Source organism: Mus pahari, chromosome 10 (genome assembly GCF_900095145.1).
Source record: "Mus pahari chromosome 10, PAHARI_EIJ_v1.1, whole genome shotgun sequence".
Lineage (NCBI taxonomy): Eukaryota > Metazoa > Chordata > Mammalia > Rodentia > Muridae > Mus > Mus pahari.
This window is the reverse complement of record NC_034599.1, coordinates 37,302,058-37,325,700: the sequence shown is the minus strand read 5'-3', so window position 1 is coordinate 37,325,700 and position 23,643 is coordinate 37,302,058. Positions and strand designations below refer to the sequence as shown.

Sequence of the window (23,643 nt, the reverse complement as noted above, 5' to 3'; positions counted from 1 at the left end):
ACATAAAGAAAAGCAACTGTTTCTATGTACAAGATTTGTTCTCCTCCCATCTTCAGGTTTATAGGCTGCACAGACAGGAAGCAGAAAGAAAAAAAAAAAAAAGAAAAACCAGTCGGCTAACAAGCCATCGATCACTATCCAGGATAATAGATGCTCGCTCTCTAAAGTACATTTGCTTTTCGGCTGTTTATCTCCCAGCAGTGCTGAACCATGCCTCTCTCTCACCTTGTGAAAATAGATACAGAGATAAACTGTTGCTTCTGGACTGGGCAAAATGAATTTGCCTACAGGGAAAATGGACCTAACACCAGGGCTTCAAAGAACAGTTAAGATAGGCCACTAACTCACAAAGCTCAGACAAAGTCAGAATCCTCTGTGGCTAGTGCAGAATCCAGAGGAGGTCTTCAGAAAAACAAAAGAATTTCATTATAAAATGGCAAACAGGATGAGTCTGGAAACAAGGGCCAGAGGCAGGAGAGGAGAAGCAGAAGGAGATAGTCTGAGCTTCTGACTCGTCTCTGGGGCTATCTTTGTAACTCACCTCTTTTCTATCTGAAGACCAGATCTGTAGCTGGCTCACCAATTCACACGTTAGTGGTCCAGCTGTCAGGCTCTGTTCCCTGAGAAGGGATTCTGATCCCATCCTAGTCAAGAGTCCTGCTCTTTGGCAGTAGGTACAGGAGGGTAAGGGGAGGCCGGCAGTGGGTGGCCATGCAGTGGGCGACCATGCAGAGATATGGCTGTAAGTGGTAGTGTAAGGGAAAGTGGGCCAACCAAACAAACAGCACAGAGTGTGTGGTTCATTCTACTATGGTTCTAGAAGGGTGCTTTCACACGCTGCTTGAATGAACCACAGGGACGCGACAAGGGTGCCAAAAGAGGAGTGGAAAGATACTACCGAGTGGCTCATTCCATGTTCTCGTTCTGTGAGATGACCAAGTCCCAGAGCTAAGAGACCTGTTTACTTCGAATCACCCTCCTGGCTGCTCAGGCCCTGGGGCTAAGTTCTTTATTATGGCAAACCCCTCAGTCTTTTAAGCAGTTAGGCTCCTGCTAACACCAAGAGCTGTGATATTGGTAAGTTTTCTTGTTACTGCAACAAAGTTACCGGAAAAAAAAAAAAAAAAAACAAGGTGAAGGGTTTCTTCTGAATAACAGTTCCAGGCAGGTCGGTCACGCTGTCTATCATGCTGGAGGAACCTGGTGGTCATGGTGGCCAGATCGTGGATCCACAGTGTGGAAGGAGAGCTAGCTTCCCCCTTTTATGCAATGAAGGAATCAGGCCATGAAATGGAACTGCCTGCATCTATGGGGAAACTCCCTAACTCAACCTAATCTATTACAACCCCCCCCCCCCGCAGACACACCTAGAAGTGTGTTTCCATGGTGATTCTAGATCTAGTTAAGTCAACAAAACCTCTCAGTCACAGTGCTCACTGAAAATCTATCAAGAAGAGTCCCTAACTGGGCCCTATGACTGGAGCTGAAGGTGGGTTAAAGAGAGGAAATGGTTCTTCTGACTCAAAAGACGATTCCTTCCAGGGCTGGATTAATTTCCAAATGCTTCCTAACTATGTCTTTCTAGAAAATACAGTACTTAGTATAAGCATTCAATTTATTATATAAAATGATCTGCATTCAAGTCCTGAAATTTACTATATAAAATGATCTGCATTCAAATCCTGGCCTCACATTAGCATGAAGGCTTGAGGAGGTTGCTTACCTTTCTAACCCATAGTTTAAATATCTGTGATGGGCTCTAATGGTCACCTCCCCACAGAACTGCTATGTAGTATGCTGTGATTTGCATGTGCAATGTCTTCCCCAGGCCCACTTCACCAAGCAGCAGAACTATTGTGGAAGACTGTGGAACCTTAGGAGGTGGAGCCAAACTACAGGAAGTGAGTCACTTGGAGTAGGCCTTTGAAAGTTAGGCCTGGCTTGTTCTACCATGCTTTCTGCCTTCTACTCCTCCCAGATGTGAAGACCCCCACCACCTGCTCCCAAGGACACAGACTGAGCGGTTTTTCCTTAGCTTTCTCACTGTGGTGGACTAAAACGCTCACTCAGGAAGCCTGAGCTCAAGCCAGTCTTCCCTTCCTTGGGTAGTTTCTGTCAGGTATCATGGTCACAGCAATGCAACAGTCACTGACATGAAGAAAATGAGGCCTGAGCACAGTGGCTGGCTCCATACTCACCAGTAGCTACCTAATGGCTTCCCTGAAGCCCAGTCATTCATTTCTTCTCTGACACTGCTTTCTGAGGTAGAGAGGGCACCCCAGAACACAAATCCTCAAAGCTGGTGTGCAGTCATGTTTAGAAGAACATACCCCTCACATCAATACTAGGTTTAAGAAAAAGAACATTTGCTTCTAAGGTTGGCTCCCTATACTGGAGCCACCATGAAGTCCTATCATCATGTACTGAAAGACCCCCGAAGGGAGCCCCCTGCTCCAGTCTCGGGAAGGACGCGCACCCAGTAGGACGCTGAGACCGACTTGCTGTAAACACACGAGGAAGTTTATTGAAGACAGGACAAAACAAGAGCTCAGGCCAGCATGCTGGGGTCGAAACTCATACACCACGCAGGGGTAGAGGAGTTCGACCCCGACCTGAATTTTTACAGAGCTTATAAAGGAGAAAACCACAAGCCAGGGGGAGAAAAGGGGAGGGAAAAGGGGAACTCTAAAATCATAGACTGCCCATACAGTTAGGTCATATGCTAGTCATGTGTAACACTAGGCAACACACCCAGGGCTTTGTGACATTGTGGTTAGGGTGGTGACATTCCACAGGGGCGTTGGATCATTATGACCAGGGGCTTTGGGACATTGTGATTGTTCCAGGAAACTTTCCGCTCAGGAATGCTCCGGGAACCATTGTGCAGCAAGGGAGGGTGAAAAGTTCATGTTTTCACAGACCCCACTTCTTCTTTTGGGTAGCTAGGCAGCTTATTAATTTTTAGCCCTTCAGTACCACCTGTGACAATGACCTCTACAGACAGGCTATGGAGACATATACATACATATACACATATACTCACATAAACATATACACACATACACACATATACACATACAGTCACATATACACATATAGCCACATACACATATAGATGCACATACACATATACACACCTATACATACACACCTATACCCATATGTATGTACATATAAACATACATTTATATATAAACATACACATACACACATACACACATGAACATATACACATACACACACATATATTCACATACAGTTACATATCCACATATAGCCACATATACATATACATACACATACACATATATATACCTATACATACACAAATATACACATATACAGACACACATATACACACATACATATACACATACACAACCATACACACATATACACATAAGCATATACACACATATACACATATATATGCACATACAGTTACATATCCAAATATAGCCATATATACATATAGGTGTACATACACATATACACACATATATACACATATACAGGCACACATATACACATAAACATATACACACATACACACATACATATACACATACAGTTACATATCCACATATAGCCACATATACATATAGATGCACATATACGTATATACATATATACACATGTATACACATATATACATACATACACATATACACATAAACATACACACACATACATATGTACATACATATACATATTGTACAAGGCTAGGAAAGACATTTAGGAGGCTCTTGAAGGAAAAAAGAGAAAAGCAATATATTATTAGCATTCTAGTAAATCAATCACAGATGGTCTTCAAAATTAATACAAAAGCAGACTGCTCATTTTCAGTGAGTGCCTGCTTTCTTAAAAATAACCTGGAAATGTCCCAAGACCACCATCCACAGGAGTGAGCAGATACCCACCGGTTCAGCTGAAATTGTAAAAGAGAAAAAGAAAGAAGAGAAACGGATCTTTATTCTTTCCATTGTGCTTGACAACAGAGTTGATGAAATCGCAAATGATGATCTCCTGGGATGTGGACTGTGGGTCCTTCTCCATCCCTGGAGATGCAGCTGGTCCATGTGGTTGTTCTGTACTCAGGGAAAACTGTGTACTCAGATCCAGGGTGCCTCTGTCACCTGAAGACCCCTGAGCCGCCTTCCCAATCCTGCCTCCTATAACCAGTGGCTCTTTCCACTAGAGTTCTGTTTATGGTATAATTAATGAAAGCTAATGGCCCTTGCAGATACTTTGCCAGAGAGCCCCCAATTTAAACTCACACTGCTGATTAAGATGGGCTCTTCTCATCTACTCTTCAGTGCCCAGCTCTGTAAAGCAGTTTTAAAGCTTATAGGGCCTCCGAGAGCATCCTCAGTTATTAATCTCAGCATCAGCTCATTCTCTCTCAACCAATACTCCTTCAGAAAGCACACCGAAGGCCAAGCAAGGGGAAGGAGAGCCATTCTGTGTTCTCTTTCTTTATGGAGTAGGCTTCATGCCTGCTTCCTCCTACAGGGAGAAGTCAGCTGAGAGCTGCTGGCTGCATTGCCTAGGCCCCAAGTGTGTGCCTGCTCAGCCTCTAACACACAGTTAAAAATCATGGCTCATGCTTCACAAACATAAATATTTCAAAACCTCTTGCCTTGTAGCCTGCCAGATGGCTGTATCTCACACTTCCAATGTGACAGACTCCAAAAACCTCAAGGACTCAAATTTGTGCTGGGGTTTATGACCCTGCAGTGGGGGGTTAAGGGGGTGGACAGGGACTACAGCAAAGATCTGTCCAAATTAGAAAGAAAAACAAGTGGGAAAAAAGTCTCGCATCATTTGAATAGAAGAATCTGCTCTAATGAGAGTTGTTTGCAGATAACACAATATAAAAATTCCAGTTAGCCATTGTGGGGTGGAGTTATGTTTTCCTGGGAAGGCACAGTGAATGTCCGTCCCATCACCATAGACGGACGTGAGCAATAAACCAAAGTGTGACTCAGCAAAGGCCAACTGAGTGAGACCAAAGAGCTTTCTTACAGAGCCATGTGAGGGCTACACATGGCTACACATTACCTACAGTAGCATGGTGACACCAGAACACCTTCAGGACTGCTGAGTCCCAGTCCATATGAATGGCAGCCTCACGGAAGCTGCATCCCAGAGTCCTGTTTGCAGTTAACCTTCCATCTTTTATATAAGTGAGCATCTCCCAGGCTCTGTAGCAGCTGGAGAAGGAGGGCTTTCTGGTGATGCTCCCTAACCCTCCCTTCCACCATATAGCAAGCGTCTATAGCTCCATGGCCATTACCACAAACCTGGCTAGTGTTATATTGATCTGTTTTCATAGCTACCAGGGGCAAAGCCCAAGATAGAATTATGGTCCTTGGGAAAAGGTTCCGTACAGCACATAGCCAGCAAACACTTTTCTTATGGGCCTAGAGAGAAAGCTCACTGAATAAAATGCTTGCCTTGCAGGTTTAAACAGCACAGTTTGGATCCCCTGAAGTGGACAAAAGCCAGAAGGGTGTAGCAGCCTACCTGCAATCCAAGTGCTTAGGAGGGGAAGGCGGAGTGTCCTGGGGAAAGCCGGCTAGGTAGCTGACCAAAATTGTGAGGTTCAAGGAGGGATCCTGCTCCAATAAATAAAATGGAGAGTGAAGAAGATACTCAGTGTCAAACACTAGACTCCACATACATATGTACACATGAGCATGGGGACTCACATGCCAACATGCATGCCTACATGCAAAAAAAATGTGTCATGTTTCTCAATTTCTGCACCAGTAGAATCCTCAAGTTCTGCACCTCCTACTCCTGCAGGTAACCCCTCACATATGCTTTGTAAGAAAGCTCAACTGAACTCCTTGGTCTCTTTCAGTTGAACTTTGGGGAGTCATACTTTGGTATCTCTTGCAGGGGTAGACTTAAAGAACAGTCTCTTTGATATGCACAGACACGTTTGGATTCCATCCTGTTAGACAAGCTGCATACAGCAGAATGACCAACAGTGAGAGAGAGAGACCAGGGAAACCGCTCAGGTTTGCTCATTTCCCTCGGGCCTGTGTAACCTAGGCTGGTCTGGAACTCACAGAGATGCTCCCGCTTCTGCCTCCAGAGTGCTGTGATTAACGACATGTGCACCATGCTGGGCTTTCCCTCTGGTATTTTATGGGATACCGTATCCTTGCTGCCTTTCTCTTGCTTCCTTCAGTCAGATTTCCTTGACACTTGGGGAGTGGACCGCAGAGAATAGATCGCGGTTTACACAGTGCAAATATAGCTGCTCTTTCTTTGTCTAAGAACCACTAGTGAGTCAGTACATGGCCAGGATTCTGTCCCAAGCTCATATAGTCTGATTACAGTTTCCCTATTATTAGTTTTGATGGCCACAGCAAAACATCACCACTCCACACCAAAGCACTTCAGCATCATACCAACACTTGTTTTCTCTCTCCTGGTCCTTTGCTCTACTCTTCCCTGTATTTCCTTCTTGTCTGCCTGGGAAGACATACCTATGTTTCACAACCAGTCAAGACACGTTACATCTTCTGGCCAAGGCAGCCAATCCCTCTTTTGGTTCCCACTATGTTCTACCCTGTAATTTAGTCTCCGCAACTGCTTATTTCCATGACAGGGGATTTAGATGCATGTCTTAATTGACATGGAGCTTGTAGCACTTAGCACAATGCTGGCCAGATAACAGACACAGAATGAATGTTTGGTAAGTGAATAACTGAATGTATGAATGAAAAAAAGCAAAAGTTGATGCATGTGATATAAGGGGTCTGTAGCAACAACCACCATTGAACGTGTCTAGGATGAGCAGGCTCTACTATCTATCGGCTCACCCTCTTCCTCCCACTCCTCTCTCCATCTTGTTACTGTGCTATCTCAACCCGGAGAGAGAACTGGGCAGAAATAGCCAGTAATCCCAAATGAAAGTTCATCTTCAGACATCCAGAACACTTAGAACAATCACTCCTTGTGCTTTTTATCATTTAGCAACATTTTCTAGAAGGAAGGGTAGCACAGAAACTGTCTATACCCACAGATTCTTGGCTCTCTGAAGACTCTGTGCCTCTGTTCTGTGATGCTGCCCCCAGGCAGACACAAGACATCCACTAGGCACTGACTACCTGTCTAGGTGACTGACTTGTCACATGTCAAAGGCAGCACAAGACAGAATATCCACGACTTGATGACCCTAACAAGCCACCTAAACCTGTCCGGACACATACTGTTGTTCTCTACGTCTGTTGACAGCTATTGATTCCTCTTGGCACAGCATTTACATTGTCCTAGCACAGTTCAGTTCATGACCCAGTCCTGACTTCGGCTTTAGGAGTGACAGTCCTGCAAATCAGGCTTTGTGTGGTCACTGGTGCTCTTTATTGTTAGGGTTGAGAACAACTAAAGACTGGCATAAGATAAAAGCCTGTGTTTAGACCCACCTGATATGCTCACGGAATAGAGAGGATCTCTATGCTTAATCAGAAGAAGAGAGTGTCGGAGTCAGGGGAGGACTCCAAGGAGATGAGCCGGAGAGTCGGTTTTCAGATGAACAATAATTATATATTATTTGATGACTCTGGTGGTCTTGAAGGGCTTTGTACAAAGTTAGGGGAGACTAGGGCAAAGGGCCAGCAAATAAAATAGTTCAGGCAAGGAGACAGCTCTGGAGAATGTCACGGGGAGTGGGGTTATCCAGATTAAACCAGCATCTCATAAGTAAAGAGGGAGACCAGGAAGAGCCTGAAGCCGCCTGGTCTTGATGCTTAAGTATAAACTCTTCCCTGTACAGCTTTCAGGTTGAGCAAGGCCATCATCTCTCTAACCTTGGATTTCTTTGTTCATTAAATGTCTTCCTCCTACAGCTGTTGGGAGGATTAAGTTAGATGATTCATGAAAAGCACTTTGTACCAGGCAGGCCTGGCAGTAAATTTTTAATATCACTATTTCCTTTATTTGCAAGAGCAAATTAGTATTGGCTCCTAGCAGACTCGGTACATTAGCAGCGGCCATAGCCAAGAACAAGGAGCCCTTCCTCTTTGTTCCATATTCCTTGATGAAGTTTTTCCAGATGCTATTGCCAGGAACTTGGACAGTTGGCCACACCCTCCCATGGGAATCACCCTCAGTGGGCACAGTTAGGCACCTGACACAAAGAACAGCTCTCAGAAGGCTGGATTCGGTTGCCATACACAAGTCACCCAAGTGTAAACACAGGGTGGCACCACGCAGAGATTGCTGATTGTGCTTCTTAAATGTGCATGTGGGTGCGTGCATTCATGCTTTCGTGTCTGTGTGTGTGTGTGTGTGTGTGTGTGTGTGTGTGTGTGTGTGTGTGTGATATTCTACTGTGTTCTCCTGCTTGGGTTTTACATCCTACTGTCATAACGGCCAATCTGTTGCTCATCTGCTAAGGGAGGTTGACCAACCTGCGGGGCACATAGACCTTTAGGGAAATTCCCCAGAAAGCATACAAGAGATATATACAGATTGGATCTTTCTGAGGATATCAAGGCCTGTGCAGAAGACCTGTGCAACCCCTTAACTATATCCAGGGAAATATTCCGTACCAATAAATCTGAGCTGAGAAAGGCACATGGGACAGAGGGGGAGGTACATGAGGGATAGTTACCAAGTTATAGGGCAGTTCACAGGGTAGGTACAGAGTATTGTTTGGGAACCGTGGACAACGGTAAGTTCTTTTCTTTCAGCTATACAGTTTCTTAGCAAAAGTTTTGGCTTCCATGCTTGGTTGATCATAACAATTATTTGAGGAAATTTCTGAAAGTGCAGGATGGGTCCTACCATCATGGATGTCCATTCAACAGGTCTGAGAGGCTGCCTCATGACAATTCTCCTTGATGGCTCTCTGGTGCAGCTCTACTAGGTGAGGATTGGCTGATAACCAGACAACAGATACAGTGGTGGCAACCAGTCCCTTAGAGAGGCAGATGCAGAACCCCATGTGAGACCAGAACCTGTCCAGCCTGTCAGAGGGAAGGACACAGGTGTCTCAGGTAAGAGGAGAATCAAAGTCACTTGTCCAGAACTTAAGGCCAGATCAGAATGGACCAGACTAGACCAGACCAAACCAGATTGGACTAGATCTGATGAAATCATATCCCCATCTCTTCATTCCCAGAAAGACTGAAGCCAACTGAACCATAACCCTACCACTGAGTCACCTTTACTATAGTGTCACTAAGACTAGAGACAGGATTGCTCAAACACAAAGCCAAAGAAGTCACACTGTTGGATATTAAGAAGGTTTACGAGCTATGAGCAGTGGAATTGAGAGCTATATCATATCTTTCGTTTCTTACATCACCTCTTTGCTCGGCTGTGGTGGGGACTCTGAGAAGAGCTGAGCAAAGCCGGGACTGTTCTTTTCTAAAACCCATCAGTGCCTCCCATGAGCTGCTTCCAGCTAACATTAAGCAGAGCGTGGATAATAAGGGAGATCTTCTCTTGGGAGATACAGGCAGCCCTCTGGCAATGTTAGCTCAAGGACTCCCTGTCGGCCTAGGCAAGCTTTCTGTAGCTTCCATGGGTCTCTGCCATGTTCCCCAACGTCCTTCCTCTGGTCAGACTCATGTCCCAGTCTGACCAGCATGTTGTCTTTCCTGCAGCTTCCTTCATGAAGTTCTGACCCATGCTGGTCCTTCTTCTTAGGGGATGCAGGCCAGCATGGGCACTTGGGCAGATGTGCTGAGGCCCCAGCTGCCCTGCAGAAGCTCTTGGGAACTTGAAAACGTTGCTTTGGGAGGGTTGAGAGACCTTTGGGGCGGGGACAGGCATAGGGAAGGTGCAGAATAAAAAGGTAGAGATGAGTTACTGAGGGCCAAGTGTCTGTGACTCACGAGTCAAGGAGAAGTCTATTTACTCATTCCCATGTGGTAGAAATCACCGTTCTTAGAGTTAGTGAAACTGAGGCTCAGGGGAGCAGCATGAGCCGCTCACATTCACATATGTCACACCAGTCAAGGCAGGGTACTCCTAATCTCAAATCCTTTTTATTTCTGCCGTACCGCAGTGATTGTCCATAAGAAACACAGAGTAACATGATCATTAAGAACAGGAAGTTTGGTACTGGAGAGATGACTCATGATTACAGAGACCCTGAGTCTAGTTGCCAGGACATGCGTGGCAGCTTACAACCATCCTTAACTCTGATTCCAGGGAGACCAGTGCCCTTCTGTCTGCCATAGACACTAAGCATGCATGCATTACACACACATGCACGACTATAAAACACTTGTACACATAAAATAAAAATAAGTAAAATACATCTTTAAAAAATAACAGTAACTTTGAAGGACTGCCTTCTCTGTTTTTAAAGTAAGGATAATGTACTTTGTTCAGAAAGATTGATAAGTGCTGGTATACTAACAGTAAATTGAGGGTTTTTTTTTTCTTCTTTTTACGTGTATCTAAAAGTTAAACATGATAAATGGAGGCTAGGAGGGTGTGGATTTCAGCTGTGACTGTAGAAGGGTCAGTACATATTCGCCTGGTACGTGGGTTCCCAGACTGGAGAATCACAGAGGGGGAGGCTGTTGTAGGATGGGGTGGCTGATGTAGGAGCCAGACTGAGAATCTGAGTGGCTTCACTCCCCCTGCTGAGCGCCATCTCTCAGGAAGGGATGGAGGTGTGTGTGTGTGTGTGTGTGTGTGTGTGTGTGTGTGTGTAGCGGAGGAATCAGTGTGCTGAGAGTATCCTAATGCCTACAGAAGCCCACAAGTCACTGTTGACAGGGCAAGTCTCCATGCTGGAACCTGGCAAAAGCTGGTAAGAGCAGCTGGAATTTCCTCTGGTTCTTTATTGAAGCAGTATCATGGAGCAGACTGATAGGCCTAACACAGCCTTTGCCCAGATTTTCTTAGACACAAGTTAGATCCAAGAACCTCACAGGAAACAGATTATTTGAAACCCCAGGCCTTCCTTGCTTGGAGAAAAACAAATTAGATGGTAAGTTCCATTTCTGTGAAATAGGGCCATGGAAACCAATGACCCACAAAGTTCTTTCTGATGAGGCAGGAAATATGGAAGGTTTTAGCGTCAAGATTCTCCACCATGTCCAGAGAAGACGTTGAGTAACAGACATAGAAATGCTCAGGGGTATTCTTTCCTGTGGGAGAGTCTTGGATAATGCTGCCTTCCCAGGCTCCAGCAGCACTGACATAGTCCCCCGCTAATCCAGGCACCAAAGCTCAGAGAAGAATGCTAGGACAGTGACTGTCAGCAGACAGCCAAGGCTGACCTACTGGTTACTCAGTTCAGTGTAGATAGCATCCATTGGGCGTGTTCTATGAGCCCCCCCACCCCCACTTGCTTTTGCTGTCTGCAGCCTCCTTGGAGCTAGGATTGCAGGAGGTAGTTAGCTGCCAGACTTAGGAGAGGGCAACTCATCTGGGGCAATTCTTGCCTCCACCATGTACTTAGACGTAGGAGGGGTGAACCTGCTTGTTTTTGGATGAGTCTGGAAAAATTAGGTACTATAGATGACGAGAGTCTGTTACCAGCCAGTATGACCAGCCACAGCTCCTTCCAAACATGATTAAAGTTTTTCATTTTCTTCCTCCTTTTTTTTTTTGCATTAGTATGTGTGTATGATATATGCATGTGTCTCTGTGTGTGCATATATTATACATGTGCCCACATGTTTGTGGATGGCATACATGTGTGCGCACATGGAGGCCCAAGGTTAGCACTGGGGTTCTTTCTTAATCATTCTCTACCTTCACTGAGATAGAATCTCTCAAGCGAACCCAGATTTGTCTAGCTACCTAGATTGCTATGGAAATCCTGTCTCTGGCTTTGGGGACGTGGTCTCAAACGGGCCAATACACCCAGCAGGTTTATGCAAGGTCTAAGGATCCAGACTCTCACTCTTACTCTTGTGTTAAATGCTCTAAGCCCTGAGCCATCTTTATAACTTCAGTCCCTGCTCACCTCTGCTCAGTAGGACTTGGGGATACTGTACCGCCTGTCTGCCTCATTGAACAAGGTAATGGGAGTCCTTCCTCTATAAGACAGGAATGAAGGGACCGTTGTTCGGTCCTGCTAGGAAAATCAAATCGGTGGTGAAATATTTGGCAAGATGTCTGTCATTCTGGAGGGGATTTCTGGACAGCAGTTTAAGGGCTGTGCCTAACTAGAACGGTATTTTGTCCTTGGAGTTTTTACTTCTTTCATTCTGGGCCTTTCTCCTATCGCCTGGTGGACTCTTCTGCCTGTCACACTGCTAAAAGCTCCCTCAGATGCTACCCAGTCCACGGTTTCCACATCCAGCTCTGCCCCCTGGTCATCCCTTGCGCTCTTCTCCCACAACTCTGTATGCTTGTTGCGCTTAACTTTAAGTACGAAGACTCTGTGAGTTCACAGCTGGGAACCTTTTAAATGAGGACTCTTGGGAAGCCATGCAAAAAGTCTGCTGGTGGCATCACTGGGCTGGGGACACCCGTTAGTGGGGTGAGTGAGCAGGCTCAGGTAGAGACCTTTGTGTGACCCCCTTTAATTATCTTAGCCTGATCTGCCATGGTTGCCAAACCTGCTTGGCAGCTAGATCATCTGGAGAACTCTTGGGGGAAGAACAAAACAAAACAAAACAAAAAAACAAGTCCTTGGCATCCGGCCGGCCGAGGGGGACGAAGAGAAGTGATCCAATGACAGTTAAAGGTTAAGCAGACTTAGGAAGCCTTTCTCTACCAAGGGCTGGGGCCAGGAAGGCCAGCCAATAGGCATCTTTGACTTTGAAAGAAGCCTGCCAGTTCCAGCTAGTGCTCTGGAATCCCCACCCCCACCACACTTCCTTGATACCCAGGGTAAACATTCTGGTAGACAGAATGAGCCCCTTTGGATGCCCATCAGCTCAGTCTTTCCATCTGTCCTAGTTAGCCTTGACCCATTAACTTGGCACATTCTAGAGCACTTAAAAAAGAGTTTCAAGTGACTGACGAATTCCTTTATCAAGTTGATCTCCGTGAGAGGTTGCCCTGATTTTCTTTATTAATTTAGGAGGGCCCAGCCCATTGTGGGTGGGCCTGTTTCCTGAGCATTAGGTCCTGGGCTGGATAAGAAAGCTAAGCACAATCTGGTGAGGGCGCTGCACACTGCACTCCCCCATGAGTCCTGCTTCCACAGCTGTGCCCCCAGTTCCTGCGTGCCCTCTTGAAGGTCGAAAGACAGAATGACAGCAAATTTAGTTATGGATCTAGTTGTCTTTTATCTATGATTTGTGACTTAGGGAATCCTCTGAGTTGCAGAATTGGCTGTGTGCTTCCTTTGGACAACAGAAAAGCAGTGGGTTAGTAAGGAAGCATCTAGGAGCTGGAATAGTATGAGAAAGCTGATTGGCCGACAACGGGCTCGTTCTTTGTAAGAATGAAGCAGAGGAGGCCTGCTTATTAGCCCTTCACTTGCTTATTTGGGTATTTGAATATCAGCCCAGCCCCACCTGATCAGTCAGAAGGTCAGTTAAACAAACTGGTTTCCCTTCAGCAGCCCGCATTTCAGCTCCAGTGTAGCGCCTGCTCGATTCAATCTGTTGGGCATCCTACCAGAGCTCAGCCCAACCAGTGTACTCCCTTGGAAGTTAGTGTGATGTTTTAAATAAATAATGGCTCCCATAGGCCAGAAGGGAGTGGCACTATTAGGAGGTGTGGCCTTGTTGGAGGAGGTGTGGCCTTGTTGGAGGAGGTGTGGCCTTGTTGAAGGAGGTGTGGCTTTGTTGGAGGAAATGTGTTACTAGGGGCTCGGTTTTGGGGTCTCAGAAACTCAAGCCACTTTACTTCTTGCTGCCTGCCTATCCAGATGTAGAACTCTCCGCTTCTACTTCAGCACACATCTGCAGGCATGCTGGGATACTTCCTGGCATGATGACAAGGGACCAAACCTCTTAAGTGTAAGCCACCCCAATTAAATGCCCTTTATAAGAGTTGCTGTGATCATGGTATCTCTTCACAGCAATAGGACAATGATTAAGACAGTCGGCTTCACGTTACTATAACAAGTATTCAGGACAATCAGCTTAGGAAGAGAAAGGATTTATTTTGGCTTCCGTTGTTTTGGAGTTTTTATGCCTTGGTGGGGTGGCTTCATCATTTTTGAGCCCTTGACAAGGGAGTACGTGATGAAAGGAGGGAGTATCTGGCAAGAGAGGGAGTGGTAGAACAAAATGTCTTGTGTCATCATGAGTCAGGGAGCAAAAAGAGTGAAGAGGGGCCCGGGTTTCACAGCAGCCTAAAGGCGTTCTGTTGTGGTAGAATGGCAGCTCACTGGACAGATCACACCAGGCCAGCACAGTTCCACAGGAAAGGTTTATTGGGGAGAAAAGGATGGAGGGGGGCAAGAAAGAAGAAGGAAAGACAGCGTGAAGGTCAGGGGGTTCTGCCTTTTATTGGGGCCAGGAGGTAACCACTGCGCACAGGTAAGGGCAGGCCTAGGGGTGACAGTGATGTCATCGCTGGATTTGTAAGTGACTGGCAACTGTAAAGCTGGTTCCGATGCCAACACTTCCTGCTAGACCAAAGTCCCTGAAGATCCTACTGTCTCTCAGTTGGTACTGCCTGAGGGACCAAGTCTTTAGTTTTAAGGGACATTTGTGACCTAATCCACAGCATGCTCCATACATTTATTTCATATAAATCACTTAGGAATCTGTTTTAAAATTGCCAGCATTATTCAAACTGATTAATTGGACTATGGAGTCCAATATCCCTGGTAATACTAGCAGGCAAAGAGGTCCAAGGACGCAGCTTTAGGGTATCCTTGTGGGTCGGCTATGAAGACCTCCTCCTAACCTTTACAAGACGTTTTTCTGTCCTACCCCCATGAGGGAAAAAAAAAAGGCCCTTTTCCCTCAATGAGGAATGATAATTGCTCATTTTGAAAGAGGGTCATTTGTCTCTCATTTCCCAACTCCAACCAGAGAATCCCTGTGGACTGGAGTCTCACGAGAGCAGACACTCTCCAGTGGAGGCAAACACCATCTGCCTCGGCAGTCATGGCTGACAGACCTCATGAGGGGACCTGCAGAGCCCTGAATTAGCCAGAAAGATGAGTAGCGAAATGGCCCGCTTCAGGGTGGGTGTCTGTGATTGATCCTCCTGTCTCTCCTGCCACTGTCCCTTCTAACTCATTCCTGGGTCCCACACTAGGAGCCCAGTGACTCTTTTCCGTATCTCTTCCCAACCTCTCCTGCGGCTACTAAGCTGCATTTTTCTTGGTGTCCTTATCAGAAACAAAGGAGAGCTATTCTCACTTGGGCGAAGCCCTGACGATCAGAGGCAAAACTGTGGTAAGGGGTAAACAGCTGCCCGACCTTGGCTGTGAGTAAACCCCTAGGTAATTTCTCTCCCTCCGAGATCTTGGTGAGCTACCCAGAGGGACATTTCATTTGAAGAGCTCAGACGTCATTGCCATATGAGCAATAGCAACTGGCTTGTTAATCGCTGTTTATCTGCGGTGTTTTTTAATTTGTAAAGTCGGATAAAGTTACAGGGGAGGAAGCCCGCATCTAATGAACACATCCGCACTTTCTTCCCCTCTCAACCCCCACCAATAGCACCACCCGACTGCCATTAACCCAAAAGAGAGATAAGTTCACGCATAACCTTGCTGCTTTCTGTAACCTATACAAACGAGGACAATGGGAGTCATGCCAAGCTGCTGCTATTTAATGTCTGTGGATTTGTTCTCGGGGACAAAGTGATTCTTTACAGGTTGATAAACTGAGCAGTGGCAGTCATTTGAAGACCCCCAGGGAACTTTTGCCAGTGTCCTGTTCCTGTTTGTGTGTGATTGTGCCGTCTGTTGTATTCACTGCAGTGCTGTTGCCCCCAGGACCCAGAGGAAAAGAGAAAGACCAGCCTGCTTGATGCCGAGACAAACAGTGGAAGGGAAGCCCACAATCTGTGGGCAGAATCTCCTTCTCTCCTCCCCGGCTGCACTGCTGCTGCGTTCTGTGTGTCTTTTTCAAGTTTTCCCTTTCGGGACAGGTCTGTCTTCAATGTTGTCTTCGGCAAACTACCAAAATAGAATGTATGATTCATTGACCCGGATTATGTTCCCTCTGACAATATCTGCAGAAATTCTGCTCAACAATGGCTTGCTGACTTTACAAAAAAAAAAAAAAAAAAAAAAAGCACACATCGCTCCCTGGAATTCATCCAAATAACAAGGCTGACAGAAGAGCGAATTAAAAGTGTTATCTTCTCCGGAGTCCTTGATGAAGAACATCCTGGTCTTGGCGACTCACTATGCATTTTCGACGAGCTTCATGAAAGTGGGACCATTTGGGGTTTTCCATAAATTGCAGTTAAGTCTGAGGTGTGTATGAGAGACCATGTTCCTAAATGTCTTCCCAGGGAAAGACATAAGCAATGTTTACCCCTTCACGCTAAGGTCCCAACTACAAACTCAGGTACAGTTTGGCCTATGTCTATCCAGAGGAACAAAGGAGTTTATTGAGCTTCCTTATAGAGCATCAGTAAGAGGTTTCGTACAGCACTGTGGGTGCTCCTCTTTCCCAAATGACAATCTCTGGAAAGCCTGCACCCAGCTTGGTATTAGCCACATAGAGGAGCCACTCCCTAGTCTTCCCCTGCCTACATAGTCCTTCCTTCAGGCCACCTGCAATTAAGGCAGAGTTGCTTAGCAGGTGATGGGGAGCAGATGGATATTCAGGGGAGGGGCTCATGATCTACCGCACCTCCCCATGAAGGGGTCTAAACAGACTCAGTTGAAGATGATCCTCTTGAAAGGGGCACAGCTAAACTCCCCAGAATAACAGTTGGTTGGCATGCATGCAAGTGTTCTCTCTCTCTCTCTCTCCCTCCCTCCCTCCCTCCCTCCCTCTGTATGTACAGGTGTGTGGAGCCCCAAGGTTGATATCAGGAATCTACCCCAATTACACTTCCACCATATTCATCCAGGCTCACTAGAACCCAGAGTTTGCTGAATCCGCTAGACTAGCCGGCCTCTCACTCCCAGGATTTATTGTTTCCTTCCACCTTCGAATGTTGGCATGCTGCTGAACCCAACTAGTGTTTACATGGATTGTGGGTATGCAAACTCCAGTCATGGTGGAAGGCACAAGGGAGTCCTACGGTTTGGAACCGAGACAGAGAAGAAAATTAAATTCAGATAAAACTTCCTTTAAAAAAAAAAAATCTTTCTTTTGAGCAGAGCATGTAAATTACTTGGTAGGATGCTGGCCTGGCAGGCAGGAGGCTCTGGGTTTGATCCCTAGGACTGTATAAATTTATATAGTTCTGGTTTATTTTATAGCATGGTGATCCTAGCACTAAGGAAGTTACTGCAGGGTGATTGGAAGTACAAGACATTCTATTACACTGTCCAAACTCTTTCTGTGCCTCTGTCTCTCTGTGTGTGTCTCTTTCTCTCTCCCTCCTTCTCCTTCTCTCTCTCCCTAGCCCTCTTCCTGTTCCCATCCTCCACCACTGCCATTTTCTCCCCTTCCTTCTGATTCTCATGCACCCTGGCAGGAACAGTCACCATGTCTTTTCCTCTCCTTATATGTAGGTGTCAGTTCCCTCCGGCCTGCCTTTCTCTTCTCTCCTTCCTTCTTCTCCATCCCTATATCCTGATTATTCCAAGTTCTCACTCATACAACAGTTTGTCCCTGGCCTTCCAGACCCTGCTTGGGCACCTCACCTCATCCTCAATGCAAACTAAAGAAGCCCTAGGATGGAGCTGATCTTCAGGGCTTGAGGTCGCCATGGGTGGGTCCTTAAAGAGGATTCGTGTGAGAGGCAATCTTACTCAAGTGATCATCTAAAAGTCATTACTTTATGAGGACAAGGTCCCGTAGCTCAGAGAAATGTGGCTCCCTAAAGGACAGTCCTTTGTCATGCTGAATTCTTTGAACTGCAGGTGTAAGAAAGGCCTCAAATCAGCCTCTTTCTGATCACCCTCCTGCTCCTTTTTCTCCCACAAGTCAACCATAGTCTCTAGAACACCTCTTCCTTTCAGTAGGCCACAGAGACTGTGTTGCAGTAAATCTCCAACCCAAATATGTCCCAGCAATGAAAACTCAACTCAATTAATATGAATATATGCTGTGCGCCTAGATTGGGCAGATCTACCCCTACACTACCATCTTTCCCATCTTATGAGATCCCCTTAGAACTTGTGGTTTCTCCAGGCCACTTGCTTCTGCTCCTCTTTTCTTCCTCCTCCTCCTCTTCCATTTTCTCCTTCTCTCTCCCCACTTTCCACTCCACCTTCCCTTTTATATACCCAATCATCAGTTCTCCTTTATTTTACAAATTAAGGTGGGAAGCAGGTTTACAGGAAATCACCTGAGTGCTGACTCATTCCTTGTTCGCAGCCACTCACAGGAGAATGAAATTAACATCAAATATAATTAGCCCCAGGGCTATCCACAACAAGACTGTAGAAACTGGACCCCCACCCACACACACACACTCTTTCCCAAAGTCAACCCCAAACCTAGAAATAGAATTCTAATCTTCCCTTCACCTTCTGGGCAGGAGATGATCATAAAGAAAGAAATGGTTTTACCTTTCTTAGAGACTATGAAACCTTGATTCTAGAAAGAGTCCTTTCTTAGCCAGAGCTTTTGAGAATGCTGCATAGGAAACAAAGAGAGAACTGAACAGGCATGCCCTGCTGGGCTCCCCTTCCTACAGTCTGTTAGCATAATCTTTTCCACACAATTTTGACATGACTGCTTATTCTTTATCAAACCTAAGCATAAAAATTGAGGATTGTTTTCATTTGTTTTAATGTATATACCCTGGTAGGTAGACTATACTCTAGTGGATGACCACACACCCATGACTAGGCAGCACAAATTGGAATTAATTAATTATTGGGGTGAGAGAAAGAGAGAGAGAGAGAGAGAGAGAGAGAGAGAGAGAGAGAAAGAAAGAAAGAGAGAGAGAGAGAGTTGGAAGGATGTGGAGGTGAGGGGTAGATTTTGGAGGAATTAAAGAGCATGTGTGCATGTATGAGGTTCTCAAAAAATTTATATATATATATATATATATATATATATATATATATATATATATATATATATATAAAGTTGGCATTTTCTCTGGGTCTTGTCTTGTTTTGAGTTTCACACCTCCCAGATACACTTCAGACTTGCCAAGGAGCTGTAAATGACCTTGAACATCTGCTTCTCTTGCTTCTCTTCCTAGTGTTGGGATTTCAGATCTGCACCACCCCACACCCGATTATGCGGTTTTGGCCATCAAATCCAGGGTCTTTTGCCTGCTAAGTGCTCTAGTTTCATTTTGTTGCTGTGACAAATAACTTGACCAAAAGCAACTTCAGGGAGGAAAGAGTTTATTTTAGCTCGTAGTTCAGAGTCCATCATTGAGAAAAAAGCAGGAACTCAAGGCAAGCTTGCTCTCCCACAGAGCCTTGCCTCTGGAGCTCAATCACAGATGAGGAAGCAGAGCATGAACCATGAGCAAATACTGCTTGCTGGCTAACTTGAAAACCTGGGTTAGCTAGCGGTCTTATACAACTCAGTTCCAACTGACCAGGAACTAGTTCTACCCACAGTAGGCTGGGCCCTCTTACAACCGTTAACAGCCAAGATACTCCTCCTTAGACGTGCCCACAGGTTAGTCTCATGTAGGCAGTTTCTCTCTCAGATGACTGTAGCTGTGACGTCGGAAGTCTAAGCTAAAATACTAGGCAAGTACTCTATCCACTGAGCTCCATCCTCATTCGGAATCTCCACTTTTGAAATCTCCCATGTCACATAAAATATTAGTCAACATGTTACACTTTCTCGTTAATGCATCTTTGGTTATTGGAGTGTCAATTATGACCCTGATGACAAGGAGGAAAGATACTCCACCTCCAACCTCTACCTGTGATTGATTGATTGATTGATTGATTGATGTCATTCATGAGAATGCCATACTTTTAGATCACAGATGGTTACTGTATGCCATTCGGTATCAACACTCTAGTGCAGACTCAGAGCACCAATACAAGTTCTGGAAAGCACAAGACCGTCACAGTCCCTATGCAGTAGGAGAGGCCATCTATCTCTCGGTACTACTTCCTTTCAGGGTAATCACTGCCTTGCTGTCCTGGGCTCACCACGCATTGGCGTTCATTGAACGCCAACTCTGTGCAGGATGTGGTTAGGGCCTTGAAAAGCTGCCTATGGTATCTGAAAAAGGGTGGATTTGCTGAGCCATGCCCTGGAATGGCAAAATGTCATAGCCCACAGGTCTGGAATCCTAGTTGGAGTTCAGAGCTCGAATCTGCAGTGCAGTTACAGAGGATATGAAAACGGTATCAAAGGTTGGAGTAAGCGGAAGAATAGCAGTCCCTGATGACCCAAGTCCAGGGCCAACAGATCAGTCCCTGATGACCCAAGTCCAGGGCCAACAGATCCTTTACAGTTAGGACCCAGGCCTAGCTCAAGCACAAGGACCTTGAATGAGAGTACCTTGTTCCTCAATAAGAAATTAGAGCTCTCCACATTGACTCTAGACGTTAAATCTAGACAATATTCCCCCCAGCCTCTTACTGCTTATCCACTTGGTCTAAACCCATTGTACTGGCTAATTTTGTGTCAACTTGACACAGGCTGGAGTTATCACAGAGAAAGGAGCTTCAGTTGGGGAAATGCCTCCATGAGATCCAGCTGTAAGGCATTTTCTCAATTAGTGATCAAGGGGGGAGGGCCCCTTGTGGGTGGTGCCATCTCTGGGCTGGTAGTCTTGGGTTCTATAAGAGAGCAGGCTGAGCAAGCCAGTAAAGAACATCCCTCCATGGCTTCTGCATCAGCTCCTGCTTTCTGACCTGCTTGAGTTCCAGTCCTGCATCCTTTGGTGATCAAAAGCAGTATGGAAACATAAGCCAAATAAACCCTTTCCTCCCCAGCTTGCTTCTTGGTCATGATGTTTGTGCAGGAATAGAAACACTGACTAAGACACCCATCCACCTTCCAGAGAAAGCAGCTGGTGCTACTGCAGAGGCACCTCCTAGGAGTCATCGCTGCCCACTTGGGCTCTGTGGCCAGTCTTGGATCTAGTACCCCCAACCCCTCATCCCCCAGACTAGCTTCCTTGTCACTTCAACCTATCCCAATGTCACCACCGAACATTCCACCTGCATCATTTACTGCACACCCGGAAGGACTTGTGGAGAAGGCCGAAGGATATTTAGATCAGCCTCCTGACTAGTATTGCCCTACCACACGCTTCTCTGTATATTACCACTTCAGAGTCCCATCCAGGCAGGGGCCCCTGTCAGCAGCTGAGCCCTTTCAAGTCAGAGAGAAAGCTCAGTCCTCCCATGACTTAGCATCAGGCCACCAGAGCACAGAACATTTGTGTCCCATATATAGACTCTGGAAGGGCTGAGCTTCCTAGTTTCTGAACGCAGTCATGTTTACTTATGCTGTTGTCTTGGTAGAGTTCCCAGACATGACAGGGCCTGAAGGGAGCTTATTATAGACTCCAGAGAAACTGGCTCTGTGGGTCTGATATGCGAGGCCTAACCTGTTTCTTAGTAATTCTGAGGCAGCAGGTACATATGCTATGCCATTCAGAAACTATCAGTGTACACTGTGGCCGTGGATAAGTTAACATCCCCCCTGAATTCTCAGTGGCGACTGTCATTTTGTTTTGTCTGAGTTGGCCTGAGATCCATATGAATCCACTGATTGTGGCCAAGACACGGTTTTTCCAAGTGACTAGTTCTGTGCACCTTCAATTCAGCCTCTGGGTCTGAAGAGTGCAGAGAGCAGAGCAGAGCAGAGCAGAGCAGAGCAGAGCAGAGCAGAGCAGAGCAGAGCAGAGCAGAGCAGAGCAGAGCAGAGCAGAGCAGAGCAGAGCAGAGGCACCTAGTGTGGAACCGCGGCCATGCATGAAGAGATGCTACAATGAGCTGGCTTGCCCTAATGGTGCTCACCAGCCTTGTAAACTCAGGGCGGGTGCTGGGGGTTTGATATAGGCCATGTGCATGCTAAACACACACTCCAGCCCTGGGCTACATTCCCAGACTGGCTTCTATTTTGAATCTTGGCCATCTGTTTCCTCCCAGGACCCTGCTCTCTCGTATGGCTTCTTCTACAGGTTAAAACATACAGTTCCCAAATACCAGACACATGCCAAGTATCTCATGAAATTTTCTGTGGTCTCTCTCTCTCTCTCTCTCTCTCTCTCTCTCTCTCTCTCTCTCTCTTAATTGCATTTTTACTCTGTGTATGTGTGTGTGTGTGTGTGTGTGTGTGTGTGCACATACCACAGTGTTCTTGGAGAAGTCTGAGGACAAAACTCTGGAGCCCATTCTCTTCTTCCACCATATGGGACCTGGGACTTTAACTCGGACCATCATTCTTGGATGTAAGTCCCTTTTATTTCTGAGCTGTCTTATTGGCCCTCTTTTTTTGTGTGCTTCACAAGCACAACTAAGACAAAGACCCCAATCAGAAGACAATAGAACAGTCACTGCCATCAATCCATTTATTCATCCCAAACTTGGATTCTGTCAAAGTCTTCCTGCAGATCTCGTTGGATCTAATTATATCTCACCAAGAGAAGGGATGTATACACTCCATGGCTGCCAGCAGGGAGTGACCACCGGCGCTTTCATGCACTCACACAATGGAAAATCATGATGCCCTACACACGAAGAACAGTTTTTAATGCTTTAGTTTGAAAAATGTTTTATTGAAATAGTGGTAGTTGAAAAAGCAAAATTAAAATACACTGTCAATGGCAAAGCATATGTATTTGTTTATATCAAAACTTCTCTTCATTTTTGAATGACTGATTTAAAATAATATCATTTGCCTGTGAGATGGACTAACTCCCTGGGGAAGAGGGGAGATTTACAGATAGTCTTTTAAGCTGAATGTAATGCATCACCTATTCAAACCATTAGATGGAAAATACAAACTGGGGGCAGTGGCTCACATCTCTGGTAGGCTAGAGGAGCAGGAGTCATGTACCCCGGGCCACACAAGGCCTTATTTCAGAAAATAAAAGTTAAAAGAAGGAAGACAAAAAGAAAATATTACACTCATGAACAACTCAAGGGTTTAGACAGACTGAGGAAAACTTGGTAGTCTGAACAAAGCTAAACTCAAACTTATTTTTATTCGTTTAGTTATCTTTTATTAACAGATTTCTCTCTCTGGTCATAACTCACCCTATTCTTAGGTACAGTCTGAATTGCATGGACACACATCAGTTGCACAGCTGGAGCAAACAGCTGGGAAGCCTGTCTGGGGACACACCTGCCTGAGGTGGCTGGGGAGCCAAGGATGAGGAGTGGTCATGCTTTGCAGCCCAGGCGCCTCCTGAGAATGACAGCCCCTGAGTCAGATCCACCCTGAGAGGAACCCAGTGCCTGCCAGAGGCCCTTGCAGTGTAAGTTGATGCAGTTGATTTCACAGTCCCTGATCCTTGTAGCCACACTATAACTGTCTTCTCTCCTTTGGCTTGTGGTCCTTCTCTCACCAAGGCATAGACCTGTTTCCCCACCTCTTGACTCTGGGAGGGACTGTGAACTAGATCTGGCCAATCAGATGAATAATGGTGATGGGTTCCCTCTCCCTCTCCCTCCCCCCTCCCTTCCCCTCCCCTTCCCTCTCCCTTTCCCTCCCCCTCTCCCTCCTC

At 45.9% G+C, this 23,643-nt stretch overlaps 1 long non-coding RNA gene across 1 annotated transcript in view; it reads left to right on the top strand.

The window, feature by feature from the left end:
- The first annotated feature begins 1,428 nt into the window (after positions 1–1,428).
- Positions 1,429–23,643, top strand: part of LOC110327261 — a 24,595-nt gene continuing 2,380 nt past the window's right edge. Inside the window, exons 1-3 of the long non-coding RNA XR_002380825.1 lie at positions 1,429–1,489; positions 5,905–6,026; positions 23,185–23,394. This is a non-coding gene — a long non-coding RNA (uncharacterized LOC110327261). The remainder of the gene's footprint in view (positions 1,490–5,904; positions 6,027–23,184; positions 23,395–23,643) is intronic.